Source organism: Cebus imitator, unplaced genomic scaffold (assembly GCF_001604975.1).
Source record: "Cebus imitator isolate Cc_AM_T3 unplaced genomic scaffold, Cebus_imitator-1.0 Scaffold155, whole genome shotgun sequence".
Lineage (NCBI taxonomy): Eukaryota > Metazoa > Chordata > Mammalia > Primates > Cebidae > Cebus > Cebus imitator.
In genome coordinates, this window is record NW_016107470.1 from 1,672,653 (window position 1) to 1,696,470 (window position 23,818).

The window sequence follows — 23,818 nt, forward strand, 5'->3', positions numbered from 1 at the left end:
AAGTGTTTTTAGTTCCAGCATTAAACTCATCCTAAAGATAGAATTTTTAAAAAAACTGCTGACTACGTGCAGTTTTAAATATACACAATAGTGGAGGGAATAATATCATGAACTCCCTATACCCATTGCCCAAGTTCCATAATGATTAACTTCCAGCCAGTCTTTACATCTATACCACCCATTTCCTCTCACATTCTCTCTCTCTCTCTCTATTTTATACATATATATATATATATACACACACACACATACATACATATATATGTATGTATTTTTTTTTTTTTTTTTTTTTTTTTTTTTGAGAAGGAGTCTTGCACTGTCACCTGGGCTGGAGTGCAGTGGCATGATCTCGGCTCACCGCAACCTACCTCTACCTCCTGGTTTCAAGCGATTCTCCTGCTTCAGCCTTCCAAGTAGTTGGAATTACAAGCATCCGCCACCACACCCAACTAATTTTTTGTATTTTTAGTAGAGATGGGGTTTCACTATGTTGACCAGGCTGGTCTCAAACTCCTGACCTCAGGTCATCTACCAGTCTGGGCCTCCCAAAATGCTGTGATTATAGGCATGAGCCACCGTGCCTGGCTGTTGTCTTTTTTTTTTTTTTGACACAGTCTCATGCCCAGGCTGGAATGCAGTGGCACGTTCTCGGCTCACTGCAACCTCTGTCTCCCAGGTTCAAGCGATTGTCATGCCTCAGCCTGTTGAGTAGCTGGAATTACAGGTGTGCACTACCATGCCTAGTTAATTTTTCTATTTGTTGTAGAGATGGGGTTTCACCAGGTTGGCCAGACTGTTCGCAAACTCCTGACCTCAAGTGATCCGCCCGCCTCCACCTCCCAGAGTGTTGAGATTACAGGCGTGACCCATTGCTCTCAGCCTCCTCCATATTCTTTTGAAGTAGATCTCTCATATAAACCATGAATATGTGGCTTTTTATTGTTACAATGTTTGAGTTGAACAACCTCAGAATTTTGTTGCATAGATTTGCTATATTGTCTCTTTACCACATAAATACTATATTTTCTTGGTAATATAGACATATACTGGTGATTTTATCGTTTTTGTTATTGAGGTAAAATTTATATAACAAAATGAATCATTTTAAAGTATACAGTTCAGTGGCATTTTTAGAACATTTCCAATGTTCATCCTTTGTTTTATTTTTTGCTATGTCATTTTGATTCAGGGACTGTAAACTTATCATTTACAGTTTTAAATGATACGTTTAAACTTATCATTTAAAGTGAATCAGAATAGACAATGCTAATGGAGTTTCCAACTTTCAAGGATAAAATAGAGGGTCTAGGAAATGCGATTTGAATTGTGGTGTAACTTAAAATTTTTTCTATATAATATCTTTTATTTGTCTCAACTGTCTTGAAATGGAGTTAAAAAATTTTCTGAAGCCATTTTGTATATATGCTTAATAGTTCATCTTAAACAGATCATTGTTTGCTAAGCAATGGGCAATCAATACAAAACTCCTTAAATTCTTAAGTACAAAGAGAGGAAGCACATTGCGGAATCTTGGTGTGTCAGAATAATTAATGGATCCCAATACCGTGTTGATGGTCTTGAAAAGGTAACCTGAAGCATTTTTAGGACCACAAGATGACATAGGCAACATTTTACAACTCCATCAATGATTGTATTTCATGAAATTCCTTTTATCATTTTGGAAAGAATAAATGATCAACATAGCATTTTAATATATTAAACTGCAAGATGAGAGAAAATGAGACTTGGGGTGAGTTTTATAGCCTGTGTTATAAGTGGCTGAAATGTGTTTCACAACGACTCTCTAGGTTTGTGGTCTCTATGAAAATTTTTGATTGGTATTTAGGGTTTATACTAATATTGGGTAACAGGAATCTCATTTGTTCCATTGGGTCAATATTAAAATGCTCAGTAATACAAGTCTCCAATATTTAAATAGAATTAAAAGAAGAAAATCTTCAGTGGTATTTGTACTTTGAAAATTCCAAATGATGAAGAGAGTATAAGTGTGTTCTGGATAGATTCAAGACAGTATACCTATTAAGGCATTTATTTCTTTGACATTCTGTCTTAAAAGGTGCCTTATATATTTATTATGTAAGCTTAAACAGCCTTAAATGAAAATGGCCCTCTCTTATTACATTCTTATCCATTTATTTCTCATCTTTGTTAAGTCTATGCACTTTGTCACAAAGTTGTAACCAGTGTATACATTCTATGTCATACACTGCTTTTTCTGTTTAATATTAAATTAATTAAGTTATCAGGTTTCCATGTATGAGGAGTCTACATGCTTTCATTTAAAACCGTAAGCAGGCTTCTGCCTTATTTCTGTATCATCATCAGTTTTTACCCTATTGTTGGACATTTGAGCTTCTATATTTTGGCTTCTATGAGTTATGTATTTGGAAGGTCATATAGAGATTGGTTTGAAATGTTAATTAGCATCAATTCATAAAGAAGATAATTTGTAGAGATTCTACAAGGAAAAACTTTCTATCTATTGATAATTGGAGACTTAGTCAATATCCTAAATGAAAAATCCTCAGTTCATATGTATTTTTTATTTATTTTGAGACAGGGTCTTGCTCTGTTGCCCAGGTTGGAGTGTGGTGGTGCGATCACTTTTCATTACAGCCTCAAACTCAGGCTCAAAGGACCCTCCCAGCTTAGCTTCCTGAGTAGCTGGGACTACAGGCATGTGCCACCACATCCAGCTAATTTTTAAATTTTTCGTAGAGATGGGAGTCTAACAACATTATCCAGGCTGGTCTCGAACTCCTGGGCTCAAGTGCTCTTCCCACCTCAGCTTCCCAAAGTTCTGGATTTACAGGTGTTAACCACTATGCCTGGCTCACATGAATCTTAATAGTATACCATTATAACTCATGCCAAATGCTTGTGTTATGTTAAAAAATGGAAAAATGCCTGTCAGATATTCCTAGCCCATCCTTTTAAGAGTAGCATAACTGTGTGGAAGCCTCTGAACTTTCCTGAACCTAGTTTCCTGTTTGGCACAGAGGGGATAATTTAGTAATACCAGGGGAAGCTCTACCATACCCCTCCCTTAATGGATATTTTTTCCCCATTTTTTCACCCAAGCCCCTCTGCCTCAGTTTCCTGAGTTTAGGGAACGTGCCATTGCATGCTTTTTGGTGGGAGGGCATGCTCCATTAGAGGAGGCAGGGGACCCCATGGGTCTGTGTTCTTGCAGAGCTGGGCTTGGTTGATTAGAGTTCTGCCCTCTTCCTATTCTCATCCATGCTGTAGGCTCAGGGGCACCATCTGACTTGGAACTTTCATCCCATAGCTAGTTGCTTGGCTGGTGCCTTTTCTTCTGGCTCTCAGCTCAGCTGTCACTTCCTGCAAGAGGCCTTTCCTGACCACTCTGATTGCAGTGGCTCCTGCCTTGCCCCTGGCCATATCCCAGTACTGAATTATTGGCTTTGCTGTCTGTGATTAGCCTAGGTACCTATTTATATTTGTTGCCTCTCTCCCCCAGATGGTAGTCAGTTCCATGAGGACAAAGGTCTTGTCTTTTTCACACTATTTCTTTAGGGCCAATGTGCTCAATTCACATTTGTTGTAGACTGTGGAGTTAATCTGACAGCCAATAAAAAATTTAGGTCCTTGGTCAACTCCCAAAATTTCTTTTATTTTTGTCTTAGATTTCTCTCACTTGCTTTTGTTCTCCAAAATTTTGTACTTATCCCCTTTGAACTTCAAGGTTGTCAGGGAGTATTTTGGTGGTAGAGGTTGGGAGGGGAAGGATGCTCTTTTTCAAGGTCCTTTGAAAGCAAGCCGCCCTCATTTTTAGTTGTCACACCAGTCTAGAACACATGAATATTCCCTTTTGAGAACCATTTACATTTGGGCTTCCTCTTTTGTGGTTGTTACCTTGATGACATCAGGTTTTTTACAGTTTGAACAAAGAAGGGTCACTGTGACCTAGTTTCTTCAAACTCGAGTTTTCATGGAAACTCAGGGTTGGAAGCCTTCATTTACTGGGTCATGTTTCTTATACTAACATACTCATGTGTTCAGAACAAAAATAATATTGAAAAATAGTTGGTAAATATTCGTACCTATTTATGACTATGACTAGGAATAAGCTAGGAAGTGTGTATGTATTCGTGTATATGTGTGTATAATATTCTAGGTTGTGTGTTTTTCATAAAGAGCTAACATTTTCCATTTTTAAATAATGTTTTTTTTATTACTTCTAGGTATCATTCCTCTTTCATTCTAAGAAAATATTCTGTAAGTGTTTAAAAATGATGGACAATGCTAGAAACAGCCTCAAAGATTGTCTTGTCTAGGCCCTCGGTTAGAAAACAGAATTGTCTTAATACGATCTTTTTCTTTGGTGGTACAGGCATTTTTGGTGGCAGGTATTCTTCCTTGGTGGTACATTTAGTAAGAACCACTACTGTGAATGTCCAGCTAGCTCTCTGCCTATGTTGTTGGCTCCTTATGAAGTGGTGACGTGAGCAATCGTTATTTTTTTTCTTGTCAATTAGATGGGATAGGTACAACCTAAAAATGATAAAGGGACAGCTCCATTCTTTAGCATCAACAATGAAGGTTCTTCCCCGGTGATGTTCTTGGGTCACATGTGGTTTATTCTCAACTGTAACTCCTGTTGATTTGCACCCCAGACCAAGAATAGATGAGGATAAATGTATTGGGTGTTTAAAAAAAATGGTCTTTCAGTTTATTTTCTAACTTCAAGATTATAGTATGTACGACAAAACCTCATTACCCAAAGAGACTACAAAGTGGCTTAAGGTATGCCTAATTTTTTTTTCATCTACGAATCCATAAGCTGGTAAGATAATTCTGCTCAAAAAGCCATTTGCAAGCCAGGAATTTTTCATCTTATTGTGTCTTGGAGGGAGAGTCGTAGAATACCTAGACATTTTGTCAAAAGAGAGTGAGGAATTACACTGCACAGTTAGTCAGAAATAGCTTTAGGTAGATTATGCTGTGAGATAGAGTGTAGTCCTTTCTTTCCTGAGGATATGGAGATCTGGAGGGGTCAGAATACCCATGTGCAGTTTAGGAATCCATGCATTTACAAAATGAGCTGTGAAGCTCTCTGGCTTTGGTAGTTTCGTTCTTTCAACTGCATTTCAATAAATTGAAAAGAACCCTTGTTTGATAGTTCATGAAACCTGGATTTTAATGCTGACATGTTACCGCTAATTATCAGGTGACCTTGGGGAAATCTCTTGACCCAAAATCTCTTGACTTTTATCTTTCACTCAAAAGATCCAGAGGCAGAAATGACCAAGGTAACACAAGGTGTAGTTTTGAGTTTCAGTCCTATCAATTTCAATCAATGAGTGGCCAAGGAAATGATCTAATTTGTACACTCATCTGTACAATGGGAGTACACCCATCCCGCAGGATTGTAGTGCACATTGAAACTGTAAACTGTAAAATAGGATTTAAAGCTATGCAAGCACATTATGAATTTTTTTTTTATCATTCATCAAGAAAATCTCCAAGAGAAGATCTGTTCTTTCAATTTTATGTGTCACATAACAATACCTAAATGTGGCATTTAGGTATTGTGAAGGCATCTTAGGCTGGGTTCAGGCTTCTCTATAATCATAGTACATTTAGTCTGTTGGCAACAGATCTTTGATTTCTCCCTTTGATTGCCTTTTCCCAGGAACTGTGCCTTGGGTAAGAACTTGGAATCCTCAGAAATTGAGGGCCGGGCACGGTGGCTCAAGCCTGTAATCCCAACACTTTGGGAGGCCGAGGCGGGTGGATCACGAGGTCAAGAGATCGAGACCATCCTGGTCAACATGGTGAAACCCCGTCTCTACTAAAAATACAAAAAATTAGCTGGGCATGGTGGCACGTGCCTGTAATCCCAGCTACTCAGGAGGCTGAGGCAGGAGAATTGCCTGAACCCAGGAGGCGGAGGTTGCGGTGAGCCGAGATTGCGCCATTGCACTCCAGCCTGGGTAACAAGAGCGAGACTCCGTCTCAAAAAAAAAAAAAAAAAAGAAATTGAAAGCAGTCTTGGGTGGTTTGTCTATGGGTAGAATCAAGACTTGGGCAGTACACTGTTTTGCAGACTGCCCAAGCCAATTTGGGTATGCTTTAATTAGTGGGTTTAGTTTGGTAGCAACAGGTAATTGCCAAAGTTTAGAAGTAACCTTTATGCCAAGTTAATTGTTAAAGTTGATTCTCAGATCAAATTCTGCTATCCATATACTTATTAGCCGTCAGACAAAAAAAGTTCATGCCCTTTGTTCTGAAGCTTAAAGGATAGAGAGTTGAGATTTGCATCATGCTTACAAAATAGAGTGTGAGAACAATGTTTTTGTCTCTCATTTTTGCATTCACTTGTTTTGAATACCACTGTGGATTCCTTGAAAACCTGTTGACTAAGCAAAGCTAAATTGATAAGACCTACTTCAGTAAGGGAGAGTAGCTCTTTGCCAGTTCTCAGAAAGGATGAGCCAAAAAGAGAATATTTACAGGGTTTTAGAGCCCCTGCTGGATGATTTTGTTTTGTTTTGTTTTGTTTTTGAGACGGGGTATCACTCTGTCACCCAGGCTCTGGAGTGAAGTGGCATCATCATGGCTCACTGCAGCCTCAGCCTCCCTGGCTCAGGTGATCCTCCCACCCCAGCCTCAGCCTCCTGAGTAGCTGATGTCAAAAAGATAGTTATTAGCTTGGTCAACATCATTAGTCCCTGGGGAAATGAAAATCAAAACCACAATATCAAAACATCATGTAATATACCTTAAATCTAAACAATTAAACATGAGAATCCATTTTTAACATCCATCATGCTAATTAAAAAGGCTAATAATTTCATCAATGGCATCTCATTTCCATATTCACTCTGCTAATTTAGCAAAATCAGTTGTGTGTTGTTGGGAGATAAAGATAAGGAAAGCAAGCTTTTGGAGTTTAGCCTTTCTCATAAATGCTAGCTGACCACCCTGGAATATGAATTATTGACTATCCTTGGGTGTAGCTTGGATCAACCAATGTGTACATACAAAATATCACATTGTCAGTGCTAAAGTGCATTATAGACTATTTTGTCTAAATGGCAAAAATCACAATTACTTTTGTACCAATCTAATAGTAGTAGGTATGTATTTGGGTTGCTGACAGGAGCCCTCTGACCAGTCCTGCATCCAGGCTGTTGGAGCCCCACAGGCTACAGTGATCAATTTCTGAATATGGCTATGAGAAAATTCTCAAATTATGAATGATTTGGGGCAAGAGGGGAGACCATTTTGAATTGGAGGAACATCTTAAAATTCATGTGTTGTCATGAAATGTTGCAGAATAATGCATACAGTCTCATCTGTGTGTGTGGCGTGTATGTTAAAAAAAACACCAAGTGATCACACGTGTGTTTGTAGTTACATGGAAAATTTCTGGAAAGATATACAAGGAAGTGTTTACAGTGGGCCCCTCTGTAAAGTGAAATGGGAATGGGAAGGAGGAAGACTTTCTTGCTCTCTGATTTGTATTTGGAGGGTACAATGCTGTATTGTGTGAAGAGGAGACTTTTAGTTTAGTTATGTTTTTGTTTGATTTTTGGCCTCCCTGTACCTGCAGTGTCTGAATTTCCTTTTTGGAGCTGGTGTCTCTGCCTTTGTGTGTATCTTGGTGAGTGGCAGGGCTCTGCCTCCTGCGATGAAACTTCTGAGGCCACATGCTTATGTTTCTGAATGCCAGCAGCCAGCCTGTGAGCCCAGGACCTCCACCTGCTGGAGCTCTAGCCCAGGACTCTGAATCTGGAGCTGTGGATGTACTGTAGCCCTGGGGCCACTTAGAATTTATTGGGCAAAGGAGGCAGCTGGTGTCCAAGGGTGACAACAAGGGACCTGGTTTTCCATGGCATGACCTTGCTAGAAGCTGTGGCTTCCTTGGCTCCTTCCTGGGTTCCTGAGCCTCGTTCCTGTGGATTCTGTGAGCTACCTAATAGTCTTGCAAGAATTTTGTTTTCTTCTTAAATAGGCTGAGTTGGTTTCTCTTGTTCCTAACATAATCAAGAACTCTGAATGTTTAAGACCATTATTTTTCTTCTATGAATATTACTTTTATGATAATTAAAAATAGTTCAAACTAAACATTCATTTTTAAACATTTGGATACTTATGGTAACTCAGTTTAAAAACAAGAAATTCAGTGGGCATGCAAAGTAGATTGATTGGTGGTGAGCTCAGCACTGGTGGGAAGTGTTGGGTGAAGGAGGGTGGGTAGGGGTGTCAGAGCTTGGTTGGTGGTGGTAGAATTGGGTCTTACGAGCTGTAATCTCTCAATGATGATATAAAAGACTTTTTTATCTCTTTCTTTTGTGAAGAGAAAATAATGATCTCTAAATGGACATTATGTGTTAGCAGGCATTCTGCACATTGATGGAGAGGAAAGAGTAGAGATTTGGGTCAGACCCAGATCTCCAGATCTGACCCGGGTCCTATAATTAGTTATATAATATAATTTGGTATAATACTTTACTTTTTTGAGACTGTTTCTAATTTATCTTATATTTATAGTTATATATCTAAATCTGTGGTCTATGTGTCTATTTATCCATCTGCTTATATCTCAAACACACCACAGTGATATTTTATAATTTAGTAAATGCCTTTTAAGAGGGAAAATATTTTTTATTAAAACAATGGGAGCTCATTAGCCTCCTTACTCTTTTTTTTTTTAACTTAATATTTATCTTTTGAGACAGAGTCTCACTCTTGTCACCCAGACTGTAGTGCAGTGGCACAATCTTGGCTCACCACAACCTCCTCCTACTGGGTCCAAGGGATTCTCATGCTTCAGCCTCCCGAGTAGCTAGGATTACAGGCATGCACCACCATACCTGGCTAATTTTTGTATTTTTAGTAGAGATGGGGTTTCACCATCTTGGCCAGGCTGATTATGAACTCCTGACCTCAAGGGATTCACCCGCCTCAGTCTCCCAAAGTGCCAGGATTACAGGTGTAAGCCACTGCACGCAGCCTACCTTCTTATTCTTATTAAAAATAATTGGACGATTAGACCTCTGTGCATTTATCTTGCACCTAAACCTGACTTACATTCCACACAAAACTTCCTTTCTTTCTTTTTTTTTTTCTTTGAGACGGAGTCTTGCTCTGTTACCCAGGATGGAGCGCAGTGGTGGTGATCTCAGCACACTGCAGCCTCCACCTCGTGGCTTCAAGTGATTCTCCTGTCTCAGCCTCTTGAGTAGCTGGGATTATAGGCACATACCACCACACCCAGGTAATTTTTACGTTTTTAGTAGAGACGGGGTTTCACCATGTTGGCCAGGCTGGTCTCGATCTCCTGACCTCAGGTGATTTGCCCACCTAGGCTTCCTTAAGCACAGGGATTACAGATGTGAGCCACTGCACCTGGCCAGAAAGAACATTTTAAACACTTTCTGGTTTTAGCATTCGTGGCATTGTCTTACCTTGTTAAAAGTGAGGGATTTGCCACACTTAAAGGTAACTCTACAAAATGGCTCCTTTCTTGTTTTATAAAAAATTATTTTTGTTATTTCTATTGATGACTTTATTGTTTTAGATAATATTATGTTTCTATTTCTTAATTTCTGAACTTTGGATAGTATCTTTTGACCCTCTCTTATAGAAGTTAAATAAATTATGACTTTTCTCTACTCTTTCCCTGCTTTCTCAGTTTTTGATAGACATTATTACTTTCAAGTTGTCAGTGTTTTAACATATACATTTTGCTCTTAAACTATATTATATCACTCAAACTTTGCCTATAAATTGTTTCTCAGATAATGAAAACCTCTAATGGCATCTATTAGATTGTTTATTTCTAAATTCACCTGGGCCTTGGTATAAGGGATGCCGGCATTCCAGTGTGTGTGTTAGACTATCTAAGCAGGACTTGCAAACCTGCTGGGTGAAAACCAGTTTTGCAACCCTTAGCTGATCTCCATCTCCCAGCTTATAAAAAGATTAGGGATTAAAGAGACAAATCTTTTGGAGAAAGTAACTGAATTGCTGTGGCATTTTGAGTTCTACCTTCTCACGGGGGAAAGGGGAGTATTTAAAGATAAGCACTTGGAGAATCTGATAGGAATTCTTTGGTGTTTGACTGGACTGTTGCCTGCTAAATACCTGGGGATACTAAAGGACAGATTGGGGTGCCCCGTGGCCTCAGAGTTAAAGCCTGCAGCTGAAAAATAACTCTATGTTCATAGACCAAGTCCAAAATGTGTATACTTCTAGCTGACCAGATGGGCCTTCCAGGAAACAGCAGGTGTGGGGTGAGCTCACATCCTGCCCAAGAGAGGCCATAGGGAGTAAGCAGATCACAGCAGAAGGAGGCTGGGCTTGGACTCCTGTTTGCTCAGGTTAAGGGAGCTGGAAGCTCAGCAGTAGGTATCTCTGAGGAGCCAGTGGAAGAAGTCCCGTTCCAGAGAGAGTCCCCTGTAAACTCTTGCCAAGCCCCAACATAACAGGCAGGTGAACTCTCCCTGCTCCGTCCGTTGTCTACCAACATGGCTGTGACCTTCCCCACACTCCCTTCTATCTAAAATGACCCAACCGTGTTGTAGGGGGGAAGTAGACCCACAGGAATAAAAAGGAAATAGAGCAGATTGAGGCCATTCCCTTGCCTTCCCACGGCAGGCCTGCTCGCTGCCTAGAGTAATAAGCCTGATGCCAGAGAGAAAAGTTTACATTCCGATGGAGTTCCAGGCTTTGACTGGGACACAGACTTGGACATTTAATTATCACAATGTTTTGTGACTTAAAGTGACTGTAGGACTTTTTTGTACCTGATATTGATCAGAGAAGTCATGGTCCTGGACTCAAATTTCATCTTAAACAGTCAGGAATAAGACGCCCTGCAGAGCAGCCTTGAACAACTTGCAACTTGCAACTTGCGTTGCAGCAAGAAAAAAAAAAGCGTTTTTCTGTCGACCTCCATAAGTCTTGCTTGTTCAAGGGATCAGCTACATTATTTACTGCAACACCAGGAAGAATGACTGATACTAAAGAGAAGGAAATGAAATTCCATGTTATTCAAAGGAAGACTGTTTCCTTTGCAAAGTCAAATGCATTATTTTTTGTTACTCTCTAGTATGTGCCTGGTATCATACCACATTCTAGTTTGCTTCAGTTTTGGACCCAGACTTTGATGTATATCCTTATATTTTTTTCTCGGAGGTTCTAAATGATTCTTCTTGCTCTTTCTTTTTGTTGAAAAAAGGCACCTAATCTCAGAGATCATCTAGCTGCTGCTTCTGTCTTTCCTTTTTTTTTAGGGAAGGATCTCACTGTCACCCAGGCTGGAGTGCAGTGGTGCAGACACAGCTCACTGTAGCCTCAACCTCCTGGGGTTAAGTGATCCTCTCACCTCAGGACCAAGTAGCTGGGACTACAGTCATGGGCCACCATGCCCAGCTATTTTTATTTATTTATTTAATTTTTTGTAGAGACAGGGTTTCACCATGCTGCTCAGGCTGGTCTCAAACTCCTGAGCTCAAGTGATCTGCTCACCTTGGCCTTCCGGAGTGCTGGGATTACAGGTGTGAGCCACCACACCCGGCTGCTGCTTTTTTCTTTATTGTGATATAGTTGACATACCAAAAAATTCACACGTTTAGAGTATACAATTCAATGGATTTTTAGCATATTCCCAGATCTATGCAAACTTTACTACTATCAATTGTGGAATATTTTCATCACCCTCCAAAAAAATCTTATACCCATTAGAAGTCACTCCTGATTTGCAGATTAGTAATATTTATAATAATATAATATTATTATAATGTTTGCAATAATAATAACACATAACTGAGATGTAGGTACTAATTGACTAATCACATGAGGTGTTATTAGTGTCCTCATTCTGAGGAAACCAAGGCACAGAGAGGTTAGGTAATTTGCCCAAGGTCACATAGCTAGAAGTAGCAGAGCTGGGCTGCAGTTCTAGCAGGCCTGTCTCTAGAGTCTATGTTCTTACTTACTACCTGGTTCCACAGGAGGCTTGTATGGATAGGAGAGCTAGCTGTCTGGGCAAATTAATAGGCTTCATTTTAGTGCGTGCTTTAGAGAAACAAGCCGATGACCCCCAATATGCCAAAAAGAAGAAGAGAAGACTGGGTGTGGTGGCTCATGCTTGTAATCCCAGTACTTGGGAAGGTTGGGGTGGGAGGACCACTTGGGGGCAGGACTTTGAAACCAGCCTGGGCAAAAGAGGTTGACCCCCATCTCTACAAAAAGTTAAAAAATTAGCTGGACATAGTGACACATGCCTGTAGTTCAGGCTACTTGGGAGGCTGAGGCAGGAGGATCACATGAGCCCAGGAGACTGAGGCTGCAGTGAGCCATGATTGCACCACCACAGTCCAGTCTGGGTGACAGAATGAGACCCTGCCTCTAAAAAAAAAAAAAGTGAAAGCCGGGCGTGGTGGCTCAAGCCTGTAATCCCAGCACTTTGGGAGGCCAAGGCGGGTGGATCACGAGGTCAAGAGATCGAGACCATCCTGGTCAACATGGTGAAACCCCGTCTCTACTAAAAATACAAAAAAAATCAGCTGGGCATGATGGCGCGTGCCTGTAATCCCAGCTACTCAGGAGGTTGAGGCAGGAGAATTGCCTGAACCCAGGAGGCGGAGGTTGCGGTGAGCCGAGATTGCGCCATTGCACTCCAGCCTGGGTAACAAGAGCGAAACTCCGTCTCAAAAAAAAAGAAAAAGAAAAAGAAAAGTGAAAATAAAAAAGAAGATGACAAGACACCAGGACCCCTGTACTCCAAGGCAGATTATTTCACTTTCTCAGAATGAAGTTCACTAGTACTTGCTGGTAGACAAATGCTTGTCCTCTCTGTTACTTTTGCATGTTTGAAAGTCTCTTCAATAGTTTTTCGATGTTTTATTATGAAAATTCTCAACAGAAAAGTTGAGCAAATAGCACAATAAACTCTCATATGCCCTTCACTTGAATTCCAAAGCCATTAACATTTTGCCACATTTGCTATGTCTCTACATAAATAGATATTCTATATTGAACTTTTCAAAGTTGCAGATTTCATGGTGATTCACCCCTATATACTGTAGGAAGCACCTTCTAAAGATAAAATGTTCTTCTGCATCGCTATAGTAACATGATCATACTTAAGAAAATTTCCTAGTACCTCAAACCTTTGTGATTTTTGGCAACATACCAAGTGAAAGGTGGACTCCCAGTATAGTTTTGATTTGTATTTATATTATTGAGACTGAGCATGTCTCCATTATGTCGATGAGCCATTTATTTCTATTTCTGTAAACAGACTTTTTATATCTGTTTCTCTTTTTTTTAAAACATGACATTAAATTTACATAAGAACTTTTTTTAAAAAAAAAAAGAAAGAAAATTTTCTAATAATTTTCCTAATAAATTTCCCAATGTCACCTAATATTCAGCCTATTATTTTTAAATTTCCCCACTTGGTTTGAAATCTTTAAATAACATTTCTTAATCAAAACCTTTGTAACTGAAGTATGATTTGTGCACGTTTCTGTATGTATAATGTGCAGAAAAATCCAGAATGCTATCAAGGTTCACTTATGGCGTTTAATTATTCTGTCTCTTTAGTCTTGTGTTCTAGAATACTCTTCTTCCTCCATTCTTTCTTTTTGTAGGAATTAATTTAGTGAAGAGATGACTCCAGTTGGCTTATATGTTATTGTTGTTCTTTTTCTTTTCTTTCTTTATTTTTTGTTAGACAGAGTCTCACTCTGTTGCCCAGGCTGGAGTGCAATGGCACAATTCTTGGCTCACTGCAACCTCTGCCTCCTACGTTCAAGTGATTCTCATGCCTTAGCCTCCTGTGTAGCTGGACTACAGATATGCACCACCACGCCCAGCTAATTTTTTGTGTTTTTAGTAGAGACGGGGTTTCACCCTGTTGGCCAGACTGGTCTTGAACTCCTGCCTCAAGTGATCCACCCACCTCAGCCTGTCAAAGTGCGGGGATGACAGGCATGAGCCACCGTGCCCGGCCACTTTCTTCTTTTTCTTCTTTGATATGAAAAATTTCAAATAAACTGCAAAATTGAGAGAAATACAGAACCCCCCACATACCCATTGCCCAGCTATGACAATCAACACATGGCCACACTTGTCTTGCCTGGACCCCTGTTTCCCTTCTCTTTTGCCATTGTATTGTTTTTGAAATATATTTCAGCCTTCACAACATTTAATCCTCAAATATTTTAGTATATATTTATAACAGATACATACTTTGTCAGGCCCATCAAATATCTAGGCATTGTCTCACATATATATATATTTTTATAATTGGTATGTTTTAATTTGACCCACTTTGCATTTAGCTAATATATCTCTTAAGTTTCTTTTAATTAGTAAGTCCCTCTTCCTCTTGTTTTTCCCATTGCAGCTTTTCTTTTTTGAAATGAAGTCTTGCTCTGTCACCCAGACTGGAGTGCAGTGGCACCATCTTGGCTCACTGTTTTCCGGATTCAAGTGATTCTCCTGCCTCAGTTTCCCAAGTAGCAGGGATTGCAGGTACCCAGCACCACACCCAGCTAATTTTTGTATTTTTAGTAGAGACAAGGTTTCACCATGTTGGCCAGGCTGGTCTTGAACTCCTGACCTCAGGTAATCCATCTGCCTTGGCCTCCCAAAGTGCTGGGATTACAGGCATGAGCCACTGGCCTGGCCCATTGCAACTTATTTGTTAAAGAAACTGAGTCCTTTGTTTCATTCAGTTACTGTGCATCCCCATGGTGCTGTTCAACATGTTTCTCTGTCCCCTTTATTTCTGGTAACTGGTAGTTAAATCTAGAGGCTTGAACTGATTCAGGCTCGGTTCTGGGGTCAGAACACTTGACCAGTGGTGGTGTGTATTTCCAATAGGAAGCACACATTGTCCAGGTGTCTCTCTTTTTGTGATATTGGCAGTCAGTGATGACACTTCCTTAGATCACTTGGGTAACTTGAATCTTTTACCTTAAAAAAAAAAAGTCAATAAATAACAATTAAGCAGGAGTCTTTACACCGTTGATCCCACACCATATCCATGAAACCATTCTGTCCTTTGAGATATTGGATTGATATCCTTGGAAAAGGGGGTCCTTGCTCATATAAATAAATTCAGGGAATGCCATATACTGTGGTGAATTATAGTGTAAATACTCCCATGTAGCCTCACTTTAAAAAAAATCCAGGATGTTATCAGTGTTCACTTATGGCATTTAATTATAGTTTAGTTTACTGTAAAATTTTAATGGTTCTTGGAAATGCTAATTGTTTAACTTTAACTTAAGATTTCTCAAATTCATCTTACTTCACACCTCTTTCTCCACAGACTATCTATTAAGCCCTCCTAGAAAAGTAATCAATGGAAAGTTATTTGGGAAACACCTTAAGTCATTTGTTCAGTCACTCAATAAACATTTTTGAGCACCTGCTTTGTGTCAGGCATTTTATTAGACACATATATAGAAGTGGATTCTCAATCTTTATTGGTTCTTTTCTGGTGTTAGAATATTCAGGCATCGTATTAGACACATATATAGAAGTGGACACTCAAGCTTTGTTGGTTCTTTTCTCATGTTAGAATATTTCACATGTCACATGGAGAAAAATACCTGACTTAACAGATTATAGTGATCTGATCACTGGGGCATACAGTGTCTCAAAACAGGCAATATCCCTGTCTACAAAGAGTCAAATAGTCAGGCCTTCATTCCACTGCTCAGTCAGGAGTTGAAGAGGGGAGAGAAAGGGTCAGGCACTCCAATTATCCATGACTGACTGCATAACAAACCACTCTAAAACCTAATGGTTTTAAGTACAACTTATCATTGTCTCTTACGGTTTTGCGGATTGACAGGATTCCTGTTTGGCGTCTCTCATGTGATTGCAGTTAGATGGCAGCTGGGTTGGGAATCATCCGGAGGTTTGACTGCCCCGGACCTCACTGATGGTTCTTTCACATGACTGGTGGGTGATACTGGCTGTTGTCTGGGAGCTTAGCTAGGGCTGCTGACTAGAGTGTGGACATGTGACCTCCCCATGTAACATGGTGGCTGGTTTCTGAGATGGAGCGTCTCAAGTGAGTATTGTTCCAGGAGGCCTACTTGCTTTTTTTGTTGTTGTTGTTCAATTTTTTATTGTGGTAAAACATACACAACGTAACATAAAGCTTACCATTTTAAACATTTTTAAGTGTAAAATTCAGTGGCATTTTAAAGCGTACATTTAGTGGCATTGGGCACATTCACCGTGTTGTGCAGTCATCACCACTGTCCATCTCCAGAACTTTTCCATCGTCCCAAGTAGAAACTATACTCATTATATAGCAATGCACCATTTCCTTCTCCCCACAACTCCGTTGCAAGCACTATTCTACTTTCTGTCTCTATGACTTTGCCTATACTAGGTATTTCCTATAAATAAGTAGAATTATACAATATTTGTCCTTTTGTGTCTGGCTTATTTCACTTAGCAAAATGCTCTCAAGGTTTATCCATGCTGTTGGAGCATGTGTTAGAACTTCATTCCTTTTCATGGCTGAATGAGATTCCATGGTATGTACTGGACCTCACCTCTTGTTGTGAGGATCGGCCTATGAGTACAGAGAGGGAAGGACTTGCTGTTGGCCATTTTTGGAGACTGCTGACTCTGGTTTGCAGAATCTTCTTAGGAGCTGTGGTCTTTGTGGTTGGCGAGTCAGAAGATCTGACTGTCTAACCTGCTAAACCTTGAGAAGCTAAGAGCAGCAAAATAGGGGCCAGAAGTAGGGAAAGAAAGAAAATTAGAGAGGCAGATGAAAGGGTAAAGGAGGAATGATGTCAGAGAAGTGGAGTCTCAGGAACCATAGATATGCGACTTTGTTGACAATGAACTTTCTGCCACCTTTCTTATCTTCAAATCCAAATTTATTTTGGCCACCATATTCCCAAGGGGCATAGCTGATCAGGTTCCTGACTGGTTCACTTTATTGGAACAATAAATCTCATATGTCACATGATCCACTGACTATTCCTCTTGTGACTCTGTCCTTGTCTGGGTCACATTCCTAATGAGAACATGTTAATGTAGGGGTCAGCGTGATGCCTGAGTTTAGTTGAGTTATGGAGATAGACATGTGCTTCTCTTCTCTGCAGAACCTTATTACTTGGCTTATAAGAAGTCAGTTTTCAGCTGGGCGTGGTGGCTCACATCTGTAATCCCAATGCTTTGGGAGGCTGAGGTGGAACGATCAGCTTGAGGCCAGGAGTGTGAGACCAGCCTGGGCAACAAAGAGAGACCCTGTCTCTACAAAAAAAAAAAAAAAAAAAATTAAAGTCACTTTCCTGAAAAATGAGAGACAATGTGCTAAAAGAGGGGACTGAGGGACCCGGGATAGGGCAGAATTTACTTTTCACAAGTAAAGAGGCTTGAAAGTGCCCTTGAGACGTGTATGTTTTCACCAGAACAAAGCAACTCTGGCTTATAAGGGCTTTTAGCTCTCCTCAAAGTTGTGTCCCCAAATGATAAATAATCAACTTTGAGGAGAGCTAAAAGCCCTTATAAGCCTCACTCTGGTGGGAGAAGCAAGAGACCTTTCACCCTTCTTGAAAAAGGAATGAGAAAGCAATGGTTATTATATCTTAAGCACTTTATAAAAAGAAAATCAGGGACTTCCATAATATGAGTAAACCTGGCACTTCAGCGTGCTGGAGAGGAAGGGGAGACAGCCGATTCTGTTCACAGCAACGGGCCTGTGTTTTGCTTGTTGGCAAGGAGAGCTGGTCTGGATGATGGTAATGTATCTGCCAAACTTCTGGCAGAAGTTTAAAGGGTGTCAAGGGACTGAAATGGCGAGTAGGTTCTGTTGGGGTCTAAGAATTAAAGGCACCCAGGCAAACCAAGTCAGTGCATGTGGGAGCTCCTGTAATAGGTTTACAGTGGTGAGAATGTGGGCTTTGTGAGTGGTTGTGATTTAGGATATTTTGTTGGTCGCTGTGGTGCTGGGCTGTCAATCCGAGCATTCGTTTTGCTAAACCAGTTCAGAAAAATTTTAGTTTGGTGTCTTGTCTTTTTTTTCCCAGTGCCGTTGTGTTGTATCCAGATGACTTTGCTAATGATTCTAGATCTTTGTATTAAAATGCTTCTCCAAATTGAATTAAAATGTGAAATGTTAAGAGTTAAATAAGTGGTTACATCAACCGTCGTGGGTCCTGTGCTATTTATCTTACTAACCAATGACTAATCAGAGTTTTTTGTGCTTGGACTCCATGGCGTACATGTTAAAATGGCAGTTAGATTCCCAGAAAGACCACACAATTGTCTTTGTTTCAGTGGTAAAATGGAACTGGAATTCTAAGGAACAGGTAATTTGTTCTTCTACCTACCCACCACTCTCACTTCTTCCTTTGACATAATGGAATTGAAGTCCCAACCCTTTCTGTCTTCTTTCTCGAGGAAGCGATGAGTTCCCAGCAGAAGCATTCTTAAAAATTTATTTTTGAGCGGTATCAAAAGGCTTCATGTGAGGGGGGAAAAAGGGACACAATGATTAAATGGGGACCAGTAAAATTTTCTTGGGAAATTAAAAGACAAAACAGTGTGAAAGAGAAGAATTCTGGGGTAGTATTAGTACCTTTTAAAGTAAAAGTTCCTGTTTTCTTAGAAGTTTCTACTCATGAGGAAATAATTTGGTGAACTGTTCACATTTAAATAAAAACAACACACACACACACAAATTCATTGTTAACATTTAGGAAAAATATGTGTTATTTCTTATAATTTTTAAAAAGTGTCACATTTGATGAACATATTTAATTGTTAAGGGAAATTTTTTAAAGCATTAATAAAGCCTTAAAATTTTTTTTTTTTTTTAATTTTGAGATGGAGTCTCACTCTGTCACCCAGGCTGGAGTACAGTGGCACAATCTTGGCTCACTGTGCAATTTCTGCCTCCTGGATTCAAGTGATTCTCCTGCCTCAGCCTCCTGAGTAGCTGGGATAACAGCTTGCCACCAAGCCTGGCTAATTTTTGTATTTTTAGTAGAGACGAGGTTTCACCATGTTGGCCAGGCTGGTCTCGAACTTTTGACCTCAAGTGATCCTCCTGCCTCAGCCTTTCAAAATGCCAGGATTACAGGTGGAGTCGCCGTGTCCAGCCACCAAAGCCTTTCTTGATTAGAATACTACGTGTGATGCCAGACAGATGTGATAGAGACCAAATCCAGTTGGGAAGTTGATTTATACCCACAGCCACCAATGAGTGTACTAAGAACTTGGGGTGAGATGATGATATGGTTAGGCTTTGTGTCCACACCCAAATTTCATCTTGAATTGTAATCTCCATAATCCCTACGTGTCAAGAGAGGGACCAGGTGGAGACAATTGAATCATGGTGGCATTTTTTTTCCCACATCCTGTTCCCATGGTAGTGTGTGAGTTCTCATGAGATCTGATGGTTTTTAAGGGGCTGTTCTCTGTTCACTTGGCACATCCCCTTCCTGTTGCCTTGTGAAGAAGGTGCTTTGCTTCCCCTTCGCCTTCTGCCATGATTGTAAGTCTCCCCAGCCATGCTAAACTGTGAGTCAATTAAACTTCTTTCTTTTATAAATTACCTGGTCTTGGGCCATTCTTTCTAGCAGTATGAAAATGGACTAACACTATACAAAAGGATATTTTTAAAAAGGTAAAGGTCAGGGACTGAGAGTGGGACAGTGAGGACAGTTACAGGCTAGATGGGGATGACAGCTGCACTCAGTGAGAAGGAGAAAGGTGCTAAGCTAGAATGATCGGCAGGAAGACAGAGAGATGGCTATGGCTCCTGATCTATTAAAAGTTTGTGAATTGACAAGTACATTTGTTGAGGAGAGATGTATTGAATGTATTCTATGTGTTGGGCACTGCTCTGGGTAGTTTTATAGAGATGCTCTTATTTTGCTTTTTTTTTGAGCTTTCCCTTTCAATAGCCATTTGAGGTATTACTCATTTTTTATAAGTAAATAAGTGAAACCCAGTGAATTTAAGTAATTTGCTCAAGTTTATTCCGCTAGTAAGCCAATGGGCTAGAAATTAAACACAAATTTATCTCACTCTGAATTTATGTCTTTTGTTTCATTTTATGCTTTAAATTTAGTTTTGCCATTTATCAAGGTTGTACATGCACATAGTTTAATGGGTCAAATAGTGCTGTAAGTCTGAAGAGGTCTTCAGTTCCTGATCCCATTTTCCAAACAGAATCACTTCAACCAATTTCCAAAGGCAATCGATCACTTAGGCATGGTAGACAATTAGGAAATCTTTCTCTTTTACATTTTACCCCTCTGCCACAATACATACTTTTATAGTCCTTTTCTCATTAAAGTTATATCATGATTTTGGTCAGAGTAATTTTCAATGTTCATTTTATTCTTACTATCCCCTTTCCTTTCCAGTAAAATTTTATTTTTCTTTAAGTTGACAAAGGTGCTCCTTCTTCATTTGCCTAGTTTTTCTGTGTATCTATCACTGATTCAAATGTCAACCCTCCTCTTAGGGTTTAAGTCTCTTTTCCATATATTCAAGCACATCCGTTGGATATTCCATCACTTTTATCTCTCCTTTCTGACTTGCTCTATCTGGACTGTTTGCGCAGTAGGCCCTACATGTTACTGTCATCGTTATCATCCTTCCACTGTTATCCTGGACGTTCCCTTAATCTCTCTTGAGTTGGATCCCTGTTTCCTAGATTCTGTAGCTTCTTTTTTTCCTAGTTCCCCCCAAATTTTGGTGGAGCATCCTGTAGTAACTTTCTGAGAAAAAAATAAGTATATTAAAAACACATTAAAAAAATCTTGTATGTAAATCATAAAAAAAAGTAAAAATATTTCTATTCTATTCAAACGTGGATCAACATTTTTAGCTAAGCATAGAATTCCAAAATTGGAATTCTCTCTCAAAATTTGGAAGGCATGTCTCCATAGAATTTTGGCTTTCCAGTGAAAAATCTTTCAGTTTTTAGCTGTGGTTGAGATTTTCTTCTGGGTCCAAAGCTGTGGTCAGAAAAAGGAATCAGGAGTTCTAAGTGACTTTTTAAAAAAGGGATAATTTATATATGGTACCATGCACAAATTTTAAATGTAGAGATTGCTGAATTTTTACACATGTATACACCTGTGTAATTATTATCCAGATCAAGATATAGAACTTTTCCAGCATTCTATAAAGTTTCCTTATGCCTCTTCTCAGTCAATTCCTCTCTCTCCCTGCAGGAGTAACCACTGTTCTGATGTTTTTCGACCATAGGTTAAGTTTATGTGTTCTAGAAACTTTTTTATATGTTGTCATACCGCATGTGCTCTTTTGTGTCTGGCTTCTTTCAGTCAATATAAGGTTTCTGAGATTCATCCATGTTTTATATGCATCAGTTTGTTTGTTTTTATTGTTGAGTTTCATTCCAATTATGAATGTACTACAATTTGTTCATGCATTCTTCTGTTCTTGGTATTTGGGTTCTTTCCAGTTTGGGGCCGTTATGAGCAAGTGCTGTGAACATTCTTGTCTCTGTTTTTTTGTGGACATGTGCAAAGGTCGTAGAGCAGTATAGATTTAACTTAGTTAGAAACTGCTGGTCATTTTCCATTGTGGTTGTATCATTTTCTAATTGTTTCTTTAATAGGCTCTTGATTAGTTCTATTCTGAGGCTGACTTTCATTCAAAGAGTATCTGGTGCCACCATTTCTGAAGATCTGAGGAGACTGAAGAGTAAATCATTTTGAGTTTTGGTTTTCTTCATTGCTATCATGGTATGCAGTTTTCTCAGGAGCACTGAGTCAGTGCACACTTGTCCACCAACATTTGACCTTCCAAAATTTTGTTGCTGTTCTCATGTTCTCTCTGTCCTTAAGGATTCCTGCTTTTAAAATATTTTCTTTTCCTGTCATTTTAGTGACTTTTCAGAAACTAGTAGAGCTACGTGCTTATGCGGAATTCACCACTTAAAACCTATTCACTTTTACACTATTCTGCCTTCCCACAGTTACTGGAATTATTTATTTATTTAAACGTGCACGGTGAGTTTAAGTCGCATCTTGAGATTGGAGCAGTGAGGAAGTAAGGAGCAAAGTAAAAGTCCTTAGGCAGTAGGGAAAGGTCAGTCTATTTAAAAAGTGAAATCTTGTATCAAAAAACCATTCAACAATACCAAGCTGTGATAGCCATAATTATTTAATGATGATATGTGACAGAGATTATGAAGAAATTTTAGCAGGGAGGGATAGGCAAATTGAAGGTGATGTTGCTTCTTGATAGCCCCAGATTCTCTAAACATTCTTTCATTGGGTCAATTAATTGAGACTTGGAATGAACTGGGGGCACAATTGCCAGAGAACAGAGCTGAGGTGAATTCAAAATAGTGAATTGAAAAACATAATTCATTTTGCATAATGGCACCTGGTGTAAGTATCATAAAATAGTCATGATTCAAATTAATTACAAAAAATAAGAAAAGCGTAGAAGACTTAACTCATTGTGATGGTTAAAACTGAGTGTCAACTTGATTGGATTGAAGGATGCAATGTATTGATCCTGGGTGCGTCTTTGAGGGTGTTGCCAAAGGAGATTAACATTTGAGTCAGTGGACTGGGGAAGGCAGATCCACCTTTAATCTGGGTGGGCACCATCTAATGGGCAGCCAGTGAATAGAAAGCAAGCAGAAAAGTGTGAAAAGGCTAGACTGGCCTAGCCTCCCAGCCTACATCTTTCTCCTGTGCTGGATGCTTCCTGCCCTTGAACATTGGACTCCAAGTTCTTCAGCTTTGGGGCTCAGATTGACTTCTTTGCTCCTCAGCTAGCAGACGGCCTATTGTGAGACCTTGTGATTGTGTGAGTTAATACTACTTAATAAACTCCCCTTTATATATATATACATATCTCCTATTAGTTCTGCCCCTCTAGAGAACCCTGACCAATACACTCATGTTGGCACTAGCTCTTTGGATTTTGGATTTTGCAGTGTATCCTTGAATGATTGGATTTTGCATCTTACTCTTAAAGACCACAGGGCCATGTGGGGCAAGCCCTCTATTTTTTGGCTCCCACTATCTCCCACGGTCTAAAATACAAGTTTTGGAAAGGCAGTTCTCTGTCAACTTTGTGTTTTTCTGTTTCTTGAGAGTAAACCCCAATGACACATTGGCTTCAGTAGAATTCAGGAGCAGTAACCCATAGTGTTCACTTCACTGGGCAAGTGATGATTAATTTGAAATGAGAACAATAGGAATGAGGCTTAGCAAGCAGGAAAAAATTAGGTTAAATATTAATATAAGAAAAAATTTTATAGAGAATTTGTATCAGTCAAGCTCCCAGCAGGAAACAGGTGGCACAATACAATTATAATTGACAAGTGGTTAATAAAGGGACAACTCACAAAGGTATTTGCTGGATAAGGGGAAAGGTGAAGCTGTTAACACTCACCTTGAGAGTTTATCATTTCTATGTATTGGGGACATTTCATGACTTCTAGCTATGTTGAAATATACAATATATTGTTGTTAACTATAGTCACCCTACTCTGCTTTCAAACATTAGAACTTACTCCTTCTATCTAATTGTATATTTGTATCCATTAACCAACCTCTCTTCCTTGATCCTATCCCCTATACTCCCATACTCCCACTTCAGCCTCTGGTGACTGTAATTCTACTCTCTATCTCCATGAGATTAACTGTTTAAGCTCCCACATGTGAATGAGAACACGCAATATTTGTCTTTCTGTGCCTGACTTATTTCCTCCAGTTCCATTTAGATTGCTGCAAATGACAGGATTTCATTATTTTTTTATGGCCAATTAAACATT

The 23,818-nt window shown here is 39.5% G+C and overlaps 1 protein-coding gene across 1 annotated transcript in view; it reads left to right on the forward strand.

Annotated features, from left to right (window-relative positions):
* FAM189A2 (family with sequence similarity 189 member A2) overlaps nt 1-23,818 on the forward strand; it is a 61,765-nt gene that overhangs the window by 9,280 nt on the left and 28,667 nt on the right. The window lies entirely within an intron of this gene.